Genomic DNA, 21,618 nt, shown 5'->3' on the forward strand with positions numbered 1-21,618 from the left:
CATGGGCTTCTCCATGGTTCCTCCACTACAAACAGGCAGAGAGCATCTCTGAGCCTCTTCTGCAAACCCCTCTTCATCCTCACTTATCTGTTACACATGTAAGAAAATGCTCACCATCCTCACCCCAGAAGCTGTTTTAGTCACTGATCTGGAAGTTGTTGTGTAAATTCTGTATCAGCTGATGTCCCTTTTGTAATCCTGTAGAAGGATATTACCTTCTATATCAGAGTGGTCTGACAGATATGCTCTTGAAGATTTAGTGTCTGTGGTTTAAAACATTATTGCTCTGGCCTTCTGCAAAGGTTACTGTTCTCAGATCAACAGTAGCCAAATGAGATGCGTGCCTCTCCCCCAGCACTCAGAGCAACTGCTGCTGAAGGTGGATTTGAAATAACCTATCAGCTACAGAACAAGAGCACTGAGATACCAAAAGAGCAGCTGCTGCAAGTGCAGGAATTGTCATGGAGAGGCATGGTGAGAACATCTGAAAACTTCTACAGCAAGGTGCATCAAAAAACAGCTGCCAAGTGGGAAGTCAAAATTCCTAGAGGAAAGCTATTTTATGGAGTTCCTACCTCTCCCCAGCTCTCTACTGTCTTGTTCCTATCCTTGCATACCACTGTCATCCCTTGGTTTGAGCTGCAGCAACTACCTGTGGGTCATCCTGCCAAGTGGTGAACTGATGGAAGTAGGAGAAAAACCCCAGCACCCTCCCCTCTTCCTGATGCTGAAGGATTATTTTTAGCCCAGACCAGTTGATAATCCGTTTCACGGCATGTCTCAAACTACAGCATCAGCACCACTGAACAGGCAGCTTGAAAAGGCTGCAGGGAAGATAAATACAGAGAAAAAGGGTGTAGTCTTTAAACCACTGTTGCTCCCGAGGCTTTCAGACTGGAAAATAGGGTACTTGACTGGTACCCCTAAACTGCCAATTAATCCATTATCCAATAATAATCAAAGCAATCCAATCCAGAATTCCCAAATTTCTTCAGCTGCTGGTGCTCTTCCTTCCATGTAAATGTTTTTGAGATCAAGACTACAACCAGTGGTGGAGACAGTAAGCCCAGACTGGGATGACTTTATAGGGAAAGAATTAGCCAGCAGTCTAACGCTGCCGGAGATGGATTTGCATCTGAAAGCGTCTCACACATGGTATAAATGTCACTCCTTCCTTGCTTCCCCCATTCCTCCCAAAGTCACTGGAAAACAAAAAACCCACAAAAAATTGGAGAGAGGAAGCTAAAAGTAGAACCAAACCAAACCAAAAGTAAATAAAAATGTTTTACCTGGCTCCCCTGGGCACGCAACAGCAGGCCTGGCAATAATGAGAGTGAGGAATGAAATTTTAAAATGAATGCAAGAGGGAGAAACTGCAGAGAAAATTGAGACAGAGTTTCAGTGTTATTTATCCCAGACAAAGCATACATGCTCAGCTCTGAGCAATCCATGGCACAGGAACAGCTCCAGGATGGAACTCCAACACAACTAATCTTCCTTTTCTATTCCCTTCTGTGCTTTTGAGAAGGAAAGAAGAGAGAAAGCAATTTAGTTAGTGATGCAACTTGTTTACTTCTCTGTACCTGCTCAGCTGTGTTGGCTGAAATATACTCTGGGAGGTGCAAAGGGAAGGAAAGAGATTGGGAAGAAAGGAGAGAGGGAATTACAGGAGGAGAAAGAAGAGCAAACTGTAGGACAGGCCTCCAATTTTGCCACTGCCCAGCAGTCCATGCAAGCAGCATCCATATGGCCACCAGCATGCCAGCAGAATTACATGGGTTAGTAATCCAAGCCTTGCTGTGCTTGAACAGTTGAAGCTCTGGCTCGTTTGGATGTGATGGAAGTGCCCAGGCAGCAGCTCAGGTGGCAGATCCGATGGGCAGCGCGTGCCTGGCCTGATCTGCCCCCCTGCGCCCCGGGGCTCCTCCTGCTGGGGCAGGACACGCTCAGGCCTTGGGAATTCAGCACGGCTGGGCACAGGGGCATCCTCAGCCCCTGCCACCAGGAACACAGAGGAGGCTGCAGGTCACTTCTGCTCCCTGTTCAGCTCCCAGTGACTGCGGAGGGAAGAAGGATGTGCAGAATATGGAAAAAGGGGAAGTTTATTAGTAAATGCTCTGTCATTTCTTTGGTCATTCTATAAGGCTTTTAGCTTGTCCCTAATAAAAACTAAATGCAGGCAGAGATGGTCTCTTAGGTGAAGAAAAAGATAAAACCTACCAAATCACCAACTTCTGATTTCTTTGTAAGGCACTCATTAGAGCTGATACACCAACATTTACATGACAGAACCCTTTTTATTAGAAGCAAACCATTCTTAAAATATATTAACAACCTACATACTCACTGGCTCTTTGTAGTTTGCCTAACATTTCAGAATGTGTTAAAATCACACATAAAAGTTATAGTAGCCTAACACTCAGGAAATAAGAGACCTTTAAAGATTTAATTCAACCACTAATGGATTTTTTCCCAAGTTAGAAAACATATATATTGCTGATTTACTGCAGGTGTGGTAACTGAATTTGGCTTTACACATACTAGCTGCAAGCAAATCAAGGAAAAGGCTTCATAAATCAGTTTAAGGCACTGTAGGCTTCATGGTGCTTGGACTGGGACAGAATTTCCTCACACAAGCACACAAAACAAATGTGAGTTTATAATTTTTTCTGTCATAGCTCATAACTTTTAAAGGTTAGAAATCAAAGCACCACACAGTGAAATTTATACAACTGAATGGGATGGACATAAGACATCCTAAAAGATTATTTGTATCATCCCCTCTTCACACAACAAAAGAATGAAAAATGCAATGGTGACAAATGCCTTGCCTTATTGTGTTACTTGGTAAATATCTTCCCTTGAAATTTCTCTGGACACATCTAGATTTTTAACTTTCTCTTTGTTTTAGAGACTGTTCTCCAGCAACTACTTCACATTTTTAAATGCATCCTCCAATGCACACTATATTTTGCAGGTTTTTTTTTTTTTTTTTCAACAAGTTGCACTGGCTCAGAGTCAGACATCGTAAGACAAAAAGCCACAGTGACTTTATCCAAGAAATATGAGGTGGCAGAGATCCAGTATGCCCAGCACTCAAGGTGAAAGAACAGCGTGGAAAAAGATTCACAAATTAATTGTCAATTACAGAAGACTGCCGGAGTGAACACTAGATACATGCATGGGATAATTTAGTCAGGCACCTGCACAACTGAGCTGTGGATAGTGCTGAAGCAATTACTCAATTTTTTAAAAGAATGAGATATCATCATCAGAAAAGGACATAAAGGAAAAGGAGCACATTTAATTTTTTTCCAAACACATAAAATCAGTGCAGTTAAGCACCGAGGACCCAAATGGACGATGGCCCTCTGGAAGAAGGGGAGGTCGGAGTACCTGACTGAAGGAAGCTGCCTGTAAGGAAGTGAAATTAATTGCTCACACAGTTTTTCTACAGCGTGCAGGCAAGCCAGAAGATGTTGTTGTACCCACAGCTCCAATATGGCATCCTGTGGCAGCAGGTGGAAAGCACTAAAGTCTCATTTCGCACACTGTGTCACAGGGAAGTCACCAGGTGGTGAGAGCTTCCACCTCCCCTGCCGCAGGTGGCTCTGACAAAGAGCTGGGCGTGCTCCACAGCCCTGTCCTTCCTGGGCACACTGCACGGACTTTGGATCCTTCGTGAACAAACACCAGGGAACCGTTTCTTGGCCTCGGGGATGACACAGATTCACTTCTGGATCTGTGTTCTGCACACGGCTCCTTGGTCCCAGCTTCCATTCGCATGGCACAGGAGTGGGGGAAGAAAGAACTAGAGATTAGAGGCAGGATAGCAGCTGCTCCTCCTGGCTCTCTGAATACAGGGAAAACAGCTTTTGCCCAATGCATGGGGAGTGGTATCATAAGTTACCAAGCCAAGAACAGAAGGACTACATCAAAAAGGAAACAGGAACAAGAATTTCCCCTTTCAAAGTAAAACAGTCTTGCTTTTTTAGAGCAAAATCTTTGCCTAAAAAGCTCTCACAAAACACCTCATGGGAGGTTTAGACCATTTTCAAGGGCTGAAAGAAAAACATTCCTGGGGTTAGAGTGGTAACCTAGATCTGGGGAGACCCACTTCAGTTCTTTGCTCTGCCAAGCGTTCTTGCATGACCTTAGGCAAAAACACTGAAGCTGTAGTTAGCGGATACCTTGGCTTCAAAGGCAAAGTCAGCCTAAGAAGTTCTTGCCTGCCCCCGCCTGTCATTCGAAGCCTCCACGCTTGTGCTGCCCCAAGAGCCCACAGGCACTATCCTGTAAACCAAATTACTGAACAGGATGATGTTAAAAGAAAGTTTTGGTAGTCTTTGACAGGCAGGAGGGTAATTCTGCATTGGTCTGTTTAAAGGATCCACAATCAATAAGCTACAGCAGCAGACGAGGTGAAGCTGGGGAAGCCCATCCATGATGGCACAAGGGCTGGAATAAGCAGGAGGAGGGCTGCAAAGACAAGGTGCTGGCCAAGACTGGTGAAGGAACCTCCTCAGCAATGCCAGATGCGCTTGGACAGCATCAGCCACTGGTGTTTGTGATAAATGTGGCTCCCTCTCTCCAGCTGCTTCTCTGGTCCTCTTGGCAAGGATGGCTGCTCTCCTAGCAAGGGCAGCAGAAGGAAAGATATGTCAACACTTCACCTCCTGCTGCCTGGAGGAAGAAACAGCCAGGAATTTGCTGAAACCAGCACCAGCACCAGATGCAATGCACTGTTTAACCTTCTCCCTAAGCCCTGGATTCCCAGGCATCACCTAGCTGGGGATGGCAGCACCCTTCACATTCCCAGGCTGTTAGAGGGGATAAATAGAGTCAAGGTGCTGAGACACCCCAGGCAAATACAGGCCATGGGGATACCAACAACAGAAAGCAGCAGCCAGGCTCATTTTGGTAAGCTCCCATTTTAAAAGCTGACATGCAAATCTCTACTTACCCTACATAATATGAACATTCTCCTACAAACCCAGCTCCTGATTAACTCGGCACATTACTTGCCAGCGCTCTCTGAATGAGCCTGTGAGCCCAATTAGCAGCAGATGCAGCACTAACACTCCTCACCTGCTGTGCTTACCAGTCTTCAGATCAGGAAGGGAAGGGAATATATCAAAGACTTGCAAAGGGAAGGAAGCTTAGAAAAGGCTCAGAAAGGATGAGGGAAATAGATGTCTGCAACAGTTCCTCAGGCAAGGAAGCAGAGTCCTATACAAAAGGGAAAACATATGGGCCGAGGGAAAACACTGCTGCAGATCATGAAAAATATCCAAAGGGCTGCTGGAGTGTCCCGGGAGCGTGGTGCAGGGTGTAGCCAGGAGTGCTGCTGGGGCTCGGGGGGCCTGTGCCTTGCCTGAACCCTGGGGAGCTCTGCCACATGCAGAGCTTCTCTCCACGTGTACCGGTATATCAGCATAGGAACTAAGTCATCCAACATTTTCCATGAGTTTTCCTTCACCTGTTAGTTTTTTAGTGCCCCAAAGAATAAGGAGGGAGCCTCTCAAGCCTACAGCTGCAATACTATTACAACCCAGAGAGGAGCCACTTAACTGAAGTTTTGTGAACTCCCGAACTCCACAGCTGCATCTGAGTTTCATTTCTGAGCATCTCTACCAGTGAACTGACTGCTCTTACCCACCACAGCATCTGTCAGCTTCTGTACCTCAGCTGCTGGCACTGGTTTTGTAACAATAGGAAAAAAGAACATCACATGCCAGTTTGGATTTTTGGTCAGAGGAGCAGAGAGCTTGCCTTTGGGAAAGGTCCAAAAAATAAGGTTTGAGTAGGTGGATGTGAATGCCTGAAGCTTTGACATGTTGGGCGAAATGGATTTAATGCTATATTTTATGCTATGGTTTTCTAGCAACCAGCAGAAGGCAGCCATATACTCAAGGCATGAAGCCTAAATCTCTCTGATATGTTGGGCTAGGAGAGCCTGGGCATGGCAAGTAAACCAGTTGCCCCAATTCATCAGCAACTTCTACATGTTCATCTTTTCTAAACTTTAGCTGTCCCAGCAGTAAAAGGATAATGGATTTTTTTTTTTTTTAATAATAAACATATCTTTTACATATATAGCACATACTTGGTGAACCTTTCTTTTTGTTGTCCTCAAGACAGTTGTGGCTGTAGGATATAGATGTAACAGAAATACTTTGAAAGAACAGTCCTATTTAAGGTTTAGTCAAACAGCCCATCTAAGGAGCCTACAATTTTACTGTTCTCTAGATATTAAACTAGTGGACTCCAGTGACTGCTGACCAGCTCCCAAGTGCTGCCTTCATGTCACCCACTGGTTTGACAGCAGTCTCAGTAGAGAGGCATCACCCAGTCTGAGCAAACTGTGCAACACAGAAAAGCTTCCTAGAGTTACTGACAACAATTTCCATAAAAAGTCTTCTGGTTTCCAAAATATACCACAAATGTCCAGTGTTTCCAAGGAATGCTCCCAACAGAAACACAGTGGAGATAGATTCGTTTTCTGTGGATGCATTCTCTTATCTTTGAAATGGGAATGATCGTGCATTTTCAGAGAGAGGAAATTAATGTCTCTGTCACTGGGCTTTACAACTGTATTTGCTTTTCAGACATTTATTCCCTGTCTTCATCATGTGAAACTACTGCTACAGGCTGACAAAGAAAGCTGTCAGAGATGACCATGCCACCAGGTGAGACACTCTAAACCACATCTGAATTTCACCCTGGCAGGTCTGGTACACAGATCAGAGGTAGGAACACAGAGCATAAGGAAACAAACAGTGAAAGAGATTTTTTTGGCCAATACAACAGAGACATTTTAAAATTACCTTTCTAGCCTTTCAAAGCAGAAAGAAGAATGAAATCATGCAAGAATTCTAATTTAAATTGAAAGGTGAAAATAAAAACCTGTCCTTAATACTGAAAATAAAGAAGAAGAGCTGATGCAGCACCTTACTCTTCAGTTCTCTAGAAGACAAGTAACAGTGTACAGCAGGTCCAGCTCAAGGTCTACCATGGGATCTCCCAACTGTTCCAGGAGCCTCAAGACCTGGCATGCCCATGAGGGCTCCTCCTCTTTGCAGAGGGCAATAGTGTACTTTGGGTTTAAGTCATTATGTTCTTCCAAATTGTTGGGATAAATTTAGCGGCTAGTAGCATGGAAGAAGGGACAGAGAGTGTACATCTGCAGGCATCTCTGGACTGCATGTGTAAGACAGCTGCTGCCTGTCCTTGTACAGAACTCATGTGATCTTGCTTTACTTGGCAATACCTGTCATGACCTGAAGAGTCTGACATTTTTAAAATCCTCTCAACCAAGTACCATTTCATTTTTATGGCACCAGTACATGCACGAGCATCTGTGAAATGAATTTCACCCAGCTGAGCAGATAATATCATTGTTCCATGCCTCCAACCTAGACCATTAGCTTTAGCTGCAATTTCAAAATATGTAAGTAGGCTAGTCAAGCTTGGTGGGAGTCCAAGCCAAACTGCTCCTCTTGCTCTTGGATACACTGGTACATTTTTCTTGACCCAGCATCATGATCACATGATTCAATATAATTTGTGTTATTACCAGGCATGTGCGAGTCTGAGGGGCAAATACTAGAAGAATGGATTTCAAAGATCTGACATTCAGATTGTGCCAAGTATGCTCCTACAGGCACATTCTGTAAGACAGTGAACATTTAGATTAAGTTCCAGACTTAAGACTAATTTAGATTAGTCTTCTCATTTTAAGACAAGTTATCACAATGGTCCAGACTTGTAATATATGAAGCATTCTGAGTTCAAAGGAATTTGGATCATGAAATTCTGAAGTGCAAAATTTTCTTTCACAGTGCCTACCCTTCATTGCTTTTGATTTAAAAGCAGAGAAGTGCTTTCAGCGTGTTCCCAAAATGGTCCTTTCCTTCCCTCCCCTGCTTTTGCAGAAGGTAAATGTGCTGCTCTTGTGGCTGTCCAGCACTCACCACCACCAAGGTTAGTTCCTACCTAGTCCAAATGCCTGTGTCCTGACCTTCCCAGTACAGATAAAGCCTTAACAGACAAAATCACAGATCAACCCCTTCTTTTGGTTCAGGGGATCAACCCCCCTCGTTCCTCATCTCGCAGGGATTGTAACATGCAGGTTTTACCCCTAACTAAAACCATCTCTCCTGGACAACAGTGGGCAGCTCTCACTGAGTCAACATCTCAAATTCTTAAGGATTTACTTAATTGTGTCTAGATGAACATGGATGACTTCCAGTGGAACATGTCCCTGGCATGGCTCAGGGGCTGGAACTAGAGGATCTTTAAGGCTACTTTCAATCCAAACTATTCCATGACTTTATGACTGAGGCAGCTGGAAGAAATGTCACAGCCACCAACCTTGGCCAGCACCACCAGAACAAAAATGAGAACAGGGCAGCAGTAAGGCTCATCTAATATCAAATTAAACCCTGGTCATGGTGGATCACACTTCTCTGTTCCTGGCTGTTGTGACTGCCAGGAAGATGGCTTGTTGACTGCTTTGTTAGCATGAAGTGTGACACTACTGGAGAAAATCAAAGTATTAAAATATTATATTCGCATTTTTCAATCACCACAAAAAGATAATATATTATAAACTGTAAATAAATAATAAAAATACAAAGTCAAGCAAGCACACCCAAAAACATACAGCTGAATATATCTGAGCTGAGACTTTACAGCTGCAACTTGGGATTTTATACATAATTTACGCTTTTCTGTTCTTCATTCCTCATGTGGGAAATAAAGAAATAAAAAAAAAAAAAAGAATGAGCTCTAAAGTGGACTGCTAGAACATGGAAAAAAAATGAACTGTCCGATCCACTTGCACTTGGCTTGTTGATTGTTGTTTTTTTTTAATCAGAGAGGGAAAAAGATCCAATTACTGTTCTGAAATGAAAGATTCACTCTGGATAGTCAATGACACTTGTCAGACTGCACTTTATAGCTTTTCTTCATGACCACCAGCACAATAAGCACCCAGTGTTTGACTTTCAGTGAAAACATTTTGAAACATTAAGTACACGGAAACAGCCTGCACAGAGTATATTCCTGATAGTCCCTAAATGTCCTCCAATGTTATTCAAAGCAAAATATTTGTTCCAAGATATGTAAAAAAGGGGAAAATTTTATGTGATGCTACTTCAGATTAAAACCAAGCAATTTCATTTTATGCTTTATATGCACTCCAGTCCTACTAAGTATAATTATAGACTTCTGTCTACTTACAAATCTCTCTGTACAACGGAAAAAGCAATAAACACAGGTTCTGCTAGCAATCAGATAACACTTATCGTAAACAATAGCTTTTACGATCTATTTGAAATGGGTTCAGCTGCTACAACTTAAGATTTGGTTATTTTTGTTTTCTTGTTGGATTTGCAGCAGGTGGTAAGGACATGATAGAAGTGTTTAGTCACAAGAGAATTCAAAAAGGGACTAGTAGTGCATTGCATATGAAATATGACAGAAATTTATTTTACAAAATCAGTTTTCCTTCTCCCAGGGGCCTCTAACTAGTTTGTAGAGGCTGCTTCTGGAACTTTGTTCTTGGCTCTCAGCTCTGCCAGCACCACATACAGCCTGATGCCACACAAAGGGTGACCCACATGCAGAAGTGACTCTTTATCAGTTCTGTGTGCCAGTTTCTTATGCAAGTGGAAAATTGTACAATGTCCTGAAGTAAATGTTAACTGCTGACAGGGGCCCAGCAAAGATGGATCAAACTTCCTGTAAATCACAGAGAAGTGTGATTTACTGAAGCTCTGGAAAGCTGGGAAAGAGCCCCCAGAAGTCTGCATGTCCTGTTCTGAGTGAATACTGCACCACGAAAATGCTACACAGCATGATTGTGTGAGTGCACTACCACAACAGTGATCCCAGCAGGGGATCAGTCAGCAAGACAGGGACATATCTGCAAAGAGAACACAGACCTAAAAAGAACCTCAAAGGCTGGCTGGGACAGAGTAATCCCCTACATGGATCCCACCCCTTCAGAGATGAAATGGTTCCACCTTGCACCCCACAGATGTGTTCTCCTACTCATCTCCCCATTCCCAGCAGCCCCAAAAGTGTCCCACGTGGGACCCAAAATGATTTACACACTCTCGAAATAAAAAACTGCTTTCTATCCCATTTTCTCAGCCTCAGGGAAGGCAGATCCAATAGGTCCATTGACAACTCCCATGAAGACAAGGGATGTCAGCACCAATATCAGTGGTCAAGTATTCATCACTGATGAAGCCACAAAAAATTACTGCAATCTCTCTCTCCCTCCAAGTTCTTTGAGTTGCAAGATATTTATGGTTTATACTTTGTTTATTTTTCTAAAGTAGATTAACATGAAAATGGAAGACTAACAGAACATTAAGGTAAAGAATTTTAATGAAGTAGTTAGGAAAAACAAGGCTGTAATTCTCTTAACCACTCTACATCAACCATCTTGTACATATTCAGCAATTAGTGTTTTTGTAGAGGCTGGAGAATTTATGTTGCAGTATACCTGTAACAGGAGACTCGCATTTATTGCAGGAACCTTTAATTTCCTAACTTGTACATTAAAAATTCCCAATAAAGCTTCATGCTGTCTTTTGGTTGTGGTGGTTTTTGTTGGGTTTTTTTTTTTTTCCAAAACTGTTATTTCCCATGCTTTTAAAATAAATTAATAAACAATGCTTGAGTACTGAAATAAATGCAGATAACTTTACATACAACTTATAGACAAAATGTATTGATCCACCTCACATCTATACATTTCAAATCAATTACTGAAATAATCAGTGTGCAGAATCCAACAGCACATATAATTGGAGCCCTGCATATTAACATTTAGAGAAGCCTTATGTATGTGCTACTGGAACCTCAACAACTTCCAGAATTACTGCAGACAGCTCAAAAAGACACAACACAGTTAAGGTTCAGGGTGGAAGAAGGGGACTTGGAAATCTGAAAAGCCCCACCCAGAGAGAACTGGTTCATGTTGTGTTAGCCTTTTACCCCACCCTTCACAAAACCCTTCCTCAGAATCATGACTAATACAGTTTCATTTGACAATTTTTTTCTGTAACTGAGTTAATAAAATCTGTGGGCCAAGAACACAGCAGCAGCTGCCCCAGCCAAGAAGCCACCTGTGCTTGCTTGAGAAGCACTGGGTGCCTTTAGTGACCACAGCTTTGACTTGAGTTTCTCCCACCCAACTTCAACATTTAAGCTTTTTTCATTGTATACTTAGCAAGACATTTCTACCCAGATTAGAAGTTTTTGAGCCTCCTGCAAATGGCCAGCAAAATTCAGTGGAAAATGCTCTTTTCCTAACAACTCTGTAAGCAGGCTTTTTTAAGTAAGATACCAAATACAAATATCTAGCACAAACCATTTCACCCTAATTCGTATGGGTAAAGGGAGAGAAAGCCCTACAGTTCCCCCCATCCACATCTGCCTTCGGGTCAGCATCCCTGCCAGTACCGAATCCTCACTCCCACACGCTCCTTCCTTAAGTTCACATTTGCTTCAGGGAGGAAAAGATGCATTAAAAGAGGGATCCAGGACAAACAAAAGACCTCAGAGCTGACATAACCCAGCAAGTATCTTCAAAGCCTTGTCCTTCCAAAACTAGGACTAAGGTACAAAACTATTTAAAAGCTATTCTTCTTCTGCCCAAATTTGCAAGCTAGTCCAAACAGCAAGAGAACAATGACACTCTCATCTCCTGCAAGAACATATTTCAGAAATTGAGGTTAGCAAGTGACAAACATTTCTATTTTGCAGCCTTGAGATGCAGAGCAGATCCCAAATACCATTTAACACTTGTTCATAGTTCAGCCCAGCTTCAACAGAGGCTCTACCTTTGAAATGACTGCCAGGACTCATCCTACTTTCCCAGACCAAGGTTTAAAAATCCCAAAATAGCTACAGCGAATGTGCTTGGTACAGACATGGGGAAGGGCAATCTGGGTCGTCTTCTCCTCACAGAACAATGCTGAAGCCTGGCCAGACTCCAGGAATGCACATTTCCCTGCAGATGGCTACAGCAACATTTAACAGTAGGAACCATAAAAGACTTCCACTTCTAATTATGTATATTATGATTTTTTTAAGAGGGTGGGCTTCTTCCCTCTACCATTTTTTTTTAAATCCTATTTAATGGTAATCACCACATGCTCAGATTTCCCCTTTTAGGATTTATTTAGATTTAAGACACCTCAGGCCAAACAAACTTTATCTGTTCACTATATTAGAAGCTGGTACACTTCAGAGCAGACAGAATACTGCCACAGTACTATGTAAATCAAACCCACATGCTAAGGAAAACAGCAATGCAATGCAATGAATGTCAGTCCACAGTCATTCAGCTTCAAGTGACACTCCCACGTTTATCATATGAATAGATGAAGATCCCCTCAAAGCATCAGAATCTTAATTCTCTCCCCAGATTCAAATGTATGCATTCAGGAAACACTTCAAACATCAATATCTTTTCCTCCTAAGGCATACTTCGTGTATGTAATTAGTTTCCACTGGTCAAGTGGGTTTGCTTCTATATATTGGGCTATAGGAATGTTTTAAGTGATGCTTTATGATTCATCCTACACTAATATGATTTTTTTCCCCTGTTAACCCAGAATAAGAAGAAATAGAGAGAAAAAGGAGAGAAGGGGAAAAAAAAGATTGCCTGCAATCATATTGTTACACTGTGCACAGTTTATGGCTGGCTCACATCCAGTTTGTGGTTGTGATAAGAAATGTGTAATCCTATTATACGGAGAGGAGTCAGAATGTACAAATAGGTCCTGGAAATAGGAACTTCTCCTGTAAGATTATTCTTCTCTGCATAATAGTTCTGCAAGTAGGTCTAGACAGGGGCTCTTCGCTCTTCTCCCCACTGCTTAATGGAAAGCCAACTGTCAAAACAATTCCGAGCACAGGAGCTTGGATTTTTGCAGAAGACAAAAAGAAGTGGTTCTGTGCATTTGTGTTCAGCAGCAGCGTTAATTAGAACACGGGCTCTGAGCCCTCACAGGCTGGCACGTCAGGAGTGTATCCCATCACATCAAGGCAGCCCAGCTTGCTCCAGTGCTGCCACGCTCTGTGAAGGTGCCAAATCCTGCCCATTCTGCAATTTATAAGAAACATTAACTGCTTATCAGTGACAAAAGCTGGTTCTCATGGCATTTTGCAGTGCAGCCCCCTTAAGAAGACACGCAGAAACCATTCCCCAGGCACAGGGCTATTGGGCTGCTAGAAGTATGGTCTTGCACTGGAAGCAGGAAACCAAGTACCACCTGTGCAAGTCAGGATCCCCCTGGAGTTAAATTCCTGAATAATTCCAGCCTGATTATCCATTTTTCTAATTTCCTTTGTATGACAATATTGCATTACTGTGGTTGATTCAAAAAGGGGGTTATGCATTCCCCAGTGTGCCCCACAGGCGTAACTGCTTTTGACGTAGGTCAGATAAATTAAAATACAGGACAGTGCTCTCCTCAAAGATTCTTCACAAGGACCCTTGCAGCAGGGAGGTGATGAAATCTATGCCAGAAAACTGTGACCCCAAGGGAACCAGGTCAGTGATTAATCCTTTCTGACCAAAAAATACATTCACAGAAATAAGGGTTTTTGAAGTGCAAAACATTAAGAAATAAGTTTTTTTTTTTCCTAGGAAAAGGAATAAATAAAACAACCCACCTCCAAAGATGTCATGCAAGACTAAAGGACCAGTGATAGGACAAGAGGTCTCAAGCTGCACTAGGAGAGGTTTAGAATGGAGATTAAGAGAAAACTCTTCACTGAAAGGGTGGTCAAGCATTGGAACAGGCTGTCCAGGGATGTGATAGAATCACAATCCCTGGAAGCATTCAATAAACATCTAGATGTGACATGTAGGGACACAGGTCAGTGATGAACATGGCTGTGCTGGATTAATGGTTGGACTCGGTGATCTCAGAGGTCTTTCCCAACCTCAGCACTTTTATGACATGGGCATAGGGTTGCAAGGTAAATACAAGCACCATAAATCAGCTGAAGCAGCAGCAGGGCACACTAGCTTATTATGAACCCCATCTGACTGTAGGTAGAGTATAACAAGCCTCTGAACAAGCTGGTTTGTTGCATTTGAAGATACCAAGCTAGACTGAGTGTATTTGTATGACACTAAAATTCCCTCTGTGACTGCCACATCAACATACTCAGTAAGTACCAACAAAATGCCTTTAGCATCCTGTTTTCCAACTTGCTGCAGCAGCAGGGCTCATAGGTAGAAAATTCTCTTCTGGGTAAAAAAGGGAATCTGAGATGAGAAAGAAAATACACAATTGTATGAAAATCAAGATATTCTACAGTTATAGGCATAAAGAACAGTAACTAAATGGTGTCCTAGGTCAGGGGAGCACATATCCATTTCCATGAAGGATGCAGGAGGATATATGTGTAAACCAGAAATGAAGCATTTCAAATAACCAGGGCATGTTGATTTTTTAACCTTAAATAGTATTCTCCCAGTAAGATCACCAAATTCTGGATTCTCTCAGCCACTCCATGAACAAAGCATCAAGCCATGCAGACACTGAGGGCAGCCTCAGGTTGGACTGGATATGAGGGGCCTGCCAACCTCAGTGGTTCTGTCAATCTCTGATAATTAAATAACATTTATTCATTGGAAAATAAAGGTTGAATGTCACAAATTGTAAGTGTAAAATAACAGTGAAGAAATCAGATTTAAATGATTCTGCTGAGTTAAAGTGGGCAATAATGCATATGTTGAAACCCAATTAGCAAAGAAGCTCACCCAGATGTCATTAAAGTGCCTTTTGCACCAAACTACCTTCACCTGATCTGACAAATGGCAAATTACCTGATGTAGCTGGACTCTGTTGCACATTAATTAGAAGAAAACAGCAGAAGAAAGAGATGGAAGAGGACTGTACAAAAGCTGCATAATTTTCATATTAATATGAAACTAGTGTATTAACATAAACACTGCAGTTTGCAAAATCCTTCAGTAAGAGGAAAGCAATGAGTAGCTCAAAGTAGCAAAAGCCAACAAAAAAAATCACAATTCAGCCTTTTAAAAAAAATCATGAGACTTATTAAAAGTGAAATATGGATTCTTTATTTCTTCTGTGATTTTTAGGGTGTTGTTTCATTTTTTCCCTAGTTTCTCACCACACTTAGTGCTGTCACTTCAGAAAGCAGCAGGAGACACTGATGAATGCTCACAAAGACACAAATCCTCAGCCATTTTTCAGCAAACAAAAGCAATGACGTAGCTGCCCTGTGTGGCAGGGCAGGGCACTTAATCAAAACAGCCCTCAAGAAAAAAAAGAGCAAATAATAATCATCCCCTAAGGGTTACTCAGGGTTTCCTGCAAGGCACACATGGCTATTTGATAATCCCTGTGCCACTTTGGAGACAGCTCAGGAAGTGCAGGAGGTGACTGGCAGGTCTGGGGGGATGGACCAGCCGACTCAAGTGGGCACAGTGGCACTGCCCTCCCTGACACTCAGCACTGGGCACCTGCTGGGGGAGTGACACACAGCCCACAGCCTGGGGGAAAGCAATGGCACTGCAGCCTCAAAAAGTCCTGACCACCACTCCCAAAGGCTTCAGACTCAAGCTGTCCTCTCCATATCCAAGCAACACCATCTCCAGTGCATGTCCCTGGTACTCCATGCACGTGGCATTAAATAAAGTTGTGCCGTTTGCAGCTAAGGCATTCCCCTTGCTCCCTTGTACATTCTCCTTTCAGTGAATGACCTCCTGGAGGCCATCATGTAGCATCAAGGGACACTGTCATGATGACAGAGAACAAGCTGTCTCCTGGGAGGTACATACACTAGTATTTTTGGATGGAAACCACTGTACTTTCTTTACAATACTTCTATCCTTGCTTTGGATGTGTAAGTATGATTAAGAGTCATCCTCTGACTTCTGTTTTCTGTGCTGAAATTATATTGCTGTTTTTTGATATCATGCTGAAGTGTAACTGACATTATCAAAACAGAGCTATAGAGAAAATGGAATCCACCCTTTTGCAAAATCCTTCAGTGAGGATAAATCACATTGCCTCCATGTTTTTTACACATCAAAATGTACACAGACAGAAACAAACCAGCAGCTGGGGCTGCAGCATAATGCACTTTAAAAAAAAGATCCTTCCGTATCTTCTTCCATCATTTCCTGACAAACAGGCAGGCAGGTAACTGGGAAATTTTGTCTGAAAATTTCTTGATTATTTGGAAGGGGTTCTGACACCTTGAATGCTTCTTAGGCTGTGCAAGAACAAACACTCATCTTGTACAACTGTACAAGATCACAATACCCCTTTTCCATGTATGTTAGGATGGAAAAGACCATTTATTTAATTCTTAGTCCATACAGAAAACTAGAAAAAATAAAGAGGTTTGCATAATTACAGGTCATTCAACAAGTTGTGTTACATCAGGAATGCCTAATGAAAGGCAAAAAGGAATTGCACTCTTTAAAGACAGTATACATGATTTTTTTCCCCTTCTTCCATTTGTTCCCTATGTCATTGTATATTCTATAAGCATGTATTTTGATATCTGTTTTCACTGTACAGAAAGGAAAAACAAGGGAAGGACAAAAATCCAGTAAATAGTACAGGGTTCCATAAGAAGTGTGAGGTTAGAAGTTAGTAGTGGAGGGAAAAGGAAAAAAAGAGTATACAATCTACAAAAAAAAACCAATACAAATATACACGAGCTAAGAAAAATTAGAGATTAAGAAGAAGAAGTCAGTAATTGACAGCAGATTTCCCACTGACCTATTATGATCTGAGAAATTATGGCAGAAACAACCAACTTCATTTCTTCATTTCTTCATTTAACAACTAGAAATACAGGAAAAATCTTCAAATGGAAGCAGTTTTTTACAAGATCTCTTTCCTCTGAGAAACAGTAAAAGCAGAGGTTGCCTATTAAAAAGCCTACTCCTGTTCAAAATTGCCAATTTGAAGACTTCAGCCCAAGAAAATTCAAGTATGAAGAAATGCCTCCCCACCTCTGCAAGCCCAGCCAAGATCCCTCATCAGTCTCCAAACCAAACAATGCTGTGCGAGTCTCCCCAGAAGAATGCAGCAGTTGCACTGAAGTCCCAGCACAGTTTTCATATGGTTCATTGTTTGAGCTAATTTAATTAAAAGAGGGTCCAGATGATGATTATCCTGGCAAAAGGAAACTGCACAGACAATACAATGGCAGACTGCCATGATCACTGTATCTTAGCTCTGAACAGAAAACAGAACTAAAGGAAGAGGATAAAACAAGCCCACCTTGCTAACCTTTAATTCCAACCACCCCCACATGCTGGAATAAGACCCAGCTGTTGCCCAGTCTGCTAATTTTTGGCACTCCATTAGGTGCTGTGAACATGAACATGGTTAGTTTAAGCAGGAAAATCTACCATCACAGTATGCTGCAATGACAGCTTAGTCACACACATCCTCCACGCCAGGCACCGAAGGTGGCATTATTTATGGTCCAAACCCTGGTAGGAGGTTCAGGTGGTTTGGACTCCACTCTAACACCATCATGCAATTTCCCAGGGAAATGTAGTGCTCGCCTCCACCTAGGAGAGCAAGGTCGTACCAAGCTAATATGGTCTACATAAATATTTAAATATAATAAAATGATAAAGTTTTAAGAAAAAAAAAATTTTAAGGAATATATAAAGAGCTCGAAGTTCAGCTGTCTACAGAGCTCCACTCAAATCAGAAGTAGCAAGCCTTCTATGGAAACCTTTCCAAAAACCATTCTAGGATTAGGAATATTTCTTAAAACTCTGTAGGGACATAAATCATTGCTGCTGATTTGCACATTCTCATAGTTCAAAGTCTAGTAGCACCAAACTGAATTTCACTGGCTGAGAATAACTATTTCCATGAGCAGACATTTCTAAATTAGGGATGCTGGAAGATATTTTTGCATGCAATTTCAATTCTCATCTACACACTCCCAATCAAAATTTTTTCCTGTTAATGTTGTACAAGGATATAAAAAGAAAAGGATTAAACAAACAAATTCAGCCTCTGCCCAGCAGATGTATATTTTTTAGTAGAAAAGCAAAAACAGAAGGAAAAAAGATCAAATGCCAAAAAGCAAGCTAGTGGGGAACTGGGAATGAAGCTGAGCACACGATTTCAGCTGTAGATTTCAGAGTTTAGGCAGCAGCTTACCTGATAGACCTCCTCTTGGTTCTTGGGTGTCTAAATGCATGCCCCAACCTTATAAAAAACCTTTGTAAACCAGAATGAAGACACTGGTTTAATGCCTCAGAGGAAACTAGCTGCTACACTGAGAAGAGGTTCAAACCTATTCTTCTCCAACAGCCTTTGGGATACCACACAAACGATGAGAAAGCCAGAGATTTGAGTAAAGCAGCAGCTGATCACTCTGCCTCAGTTACATCTCTGAAACAGAGAAAACAGACCACTGCTCCAAGATTAGGCTTTACAGGAGGTATATTGAGCAACTCCAACATGATTGTTTTGGAGGAGAGCTACTCCAACCACTGACAGAGCCTAAAACACACCGCATGATGAGATAGAAGGAATGTGCTTGAAAGCTGTAACAGAAATACAGTCCAGTCCTTTCAGGTTGGTGTAGTCATCCTGTCTGCTTTCCTCAGGTTACAGGAACACAACATGTGGAAGAGAGACCATAAGCCAACAGGAGCAGCCATCAGTCATCTTCTCTTCCAGCCATTTCCCACTCCCAGTTTCAAGTGCTTTCTGCACTTCACACACCATGGGCAGCTGCTGAAGCTGCTACACCACCAAGAGACTGTGAGGGATGGAAAGAGAAACTCCTGCAGATACACCTTTTCCCTAACACAGCTCTCAAATAGTAACAAGTTTGAGACTTCTCTAGCTCAGACAATTCTTTGACAGAGAGTGATAAAACCCATCCACACAGCCAAGGATCTGCCCTCAGCCAGCAGTAATTAAAATTAATAATTCACAATTATTTTCATGGGTATGTTCAGAAAGAGACACCACCAGCTCGCTGACTCTTCAAAGCTGACAGACCCTGAAATAGGCTGTGGTCAGGTACAGCGTGTCCCTGGGTTTCAAGAAGTTAAAAACATGCTTTGCATATCAATTCACCCTTCCACCCTCAGTGCTGACAGCCAGAGCCACCCCTGTCTTCCAGCCCAACACCTGAGCTGGCATCACTGAGAGGGATTGGTAAGAAAATAGATTTTTCAAGTAAGTACTGCTATGCCTATCATTATTGCTGCCCTGCTGGAACTCAGGGCCCTGTGAGTGTTAAAATTTCTTATTCTTGAATCGCAGTGTCTCCTGAGCTCAAGATTGCTCTCATTTTCCACACATTTGTATTATGTTTTTAATCACTATCTTCTTCCCTTTCAGCTTCATTGGTCACTGCTTATGCTATTCTAAGGTAGAGAGGTTTCTAAGGTACAGAGTAGCCTGAAGGTTATCAGTTTCCATGCCTCAAAAGCTACTGAAGAAATTAAAGAGGTAAAAGAATTAATGAAATTCAACATAAGGCATTAGGACTGTCACTTTCTGGAACACTATTTACTTATACTAGCAATTTTTATGGGACTGAACATTTACTATTTATGATAGCAGCCTTGATCAATTCTGCTCCTTTGAAACTTACCATGGAAACATAAAAGCATCTGTCTTATGTATATAAACCCAAAATGTGCAAGCAGCAAGACCAAGATTGTAACCAGTGCAAGGAGGAAGCAATCTCACACCTAACAGACTGCAGATCCCTCAGTATCAACCTGCACAGTGCTCCTTCCTTTCCAGCAACTGGAATATTTAATTTTTACAATATCTACCGGAAAAAAAAGGTTTTCAGCAGATATAGAGAAAGAGGAGCAGGGTAATGGGATTGTCTGCTTCCCACCACATGTGTTCTGTAGTTGGAGCTCAAAGCTGAATTAAAAAAAGAGATGGTGGAAGATCCAACTTCTTACATAAATCAGCTCGGCATGGCTTTCAGTCAGAAGACTTGAACAGATATTCTGCCTTTGCTAAAATAGAAAATTGTCAGATAAATATGCTTGCCTTTTTAACTAGAGTGATTTTTGTAAGTAGGTATAATGTTGTGCAGGAGACAGGAGGACTGACTGGAGAATGAAGAGTTATGCAGGCAGGGCTCAGGAAATGTCTGTCTTTGGGAAATTATAAAAGGAAGTAAACAGAGTAGAACAACAGCAGCACACAAGAGCAAAAGTCTCTCTGGCCATCAGCAACACTACAGCAAGTCTGCAAAAGTCTGCAAACATCACCCCTGACTTCTTTATGTTTTATATACAGTACCAACTTATTTTTTCCCATATTGTTTATTTAACCCATGTGTCTCTCGTATTGTTCACCCCAATTTTTAGTCACTACACTTTCCTAAATACACTCTAGATCCTCCTTAAGCCACCTTCTCACTGAAGATGGCATTCAAGGCATAAGGACCCTAAAATTCGGGGCTACCCCCTCAACCTCTCCTTTCTGCACCAAGAGCCCTGCACTTGCACTTGTAACTTAAGACACAGTACGAATATTGCCAACTCCCAGATGGGGTCTCACTTCATCACCTCCTTCCACAGCCATGAGTATCTGCAGCTCACAAGAAGAGCAGGGATCAGTGGCTCCTGCCAGGCTGCCAGGGAAAACCCAGCCAGCATCCCATCTTCTCCCCTGCCAGGGTATTTGACTAAAAAGCCTAATTTTGATTTGTGCACTTTATATGTTTATATATTTTTGTCTCACCTCACAAAATTTTGAAAGTTATCTGGGCGAAGGAACTCAAAGGTGTGAAGCAGAGAAATAATTAAAAAGGGCGGGAGCCTGATTTCATCATATATTACAAGCACTTATCCCTTTGGAAAGTCAAGACTAAATTAATCACAGCTAAAATATTTTACAAGCTTGTACAAACTCAACAGGGACCTTGACTGAACTCTAGAATGTGGGGAAAAAGAAAAACAGGGAAAGTGGAGAGGGAACTGTTAGAAGAACCATGAAGAACCCCAAAACAACCTTAGGAAACCAGAAATAGCACCAAAGAATGGCTTGGGTTGGAAGGGACCTTAAAGGATCACCTAGTTCCAGCCTCTTTCCCATGGGGGACACCTTCCACTAGACCAGTTTTGTTTAGGAACCCATCCAACCTGCCCTTGAACACTTCCAGGAGGGGGCAGCCAGAACCTCTCTTCAGGAAACAGCCAGAGCAGGGAGAGCAGCTGGGTGGGCACACAAGTACATGGGGAAGATACAGCTCTCTGAAATTTCCTGGCTGTTCAATAGAAAAAGAAGACATCCCAGATGAGCAGGCATGGACTTGCTCTCCCCCCCAGAGATGTGGAGCAGCTCTGTCTGAGCAGAGATGAAAGCCCTGTGTCCTCTTGCAGCAGCCAGACAATCCCTCTAGAGATAGATTAAAGTGATTTAAGTAACTATACATTTAATAAGGTGAAAAGGGCAACAACACAGTTACATTTTTTTATTGTTTTGAACTACATATTGCTTTGCAATTCTGTTCCTGTTTTAAAAACAAAAGTAGCACTTTTTGCAGAGCTAACATGGTAAGAGTATATGAACAAGGCAAAGAACA

At 42.1% G+C, this 21,618-nt stretch overlaps 1 protein-coding gene across 6 annotated transcripts in view; it reads right to left on the bottom strand.

Moving 5' to 3' along the window:
- KLHL29 (kelch like family member 29) overlaps nucleotides 1-21,618 on the bottom strand; it is a 387,294-nt gene that overhangs the window by 286,010 nt on the left and 79,666 nt on the right. The window lies entirely within an intron of this gene.

The sequence above is a fragment of the Lonchura striata genome, chromosome 3 (genome assembly GCF_050655825.1).
Source record: "Lonchura striata isolate lonStrDom1 chromosome 3, ASM5065582v1, whole genome shotgun sequence".
Lineage (NCBI taxonomy): Eukaryota > Metazoa > Chordata > Aves > Passeriformes > Estrildidae > Lonchura > Lonchura striata.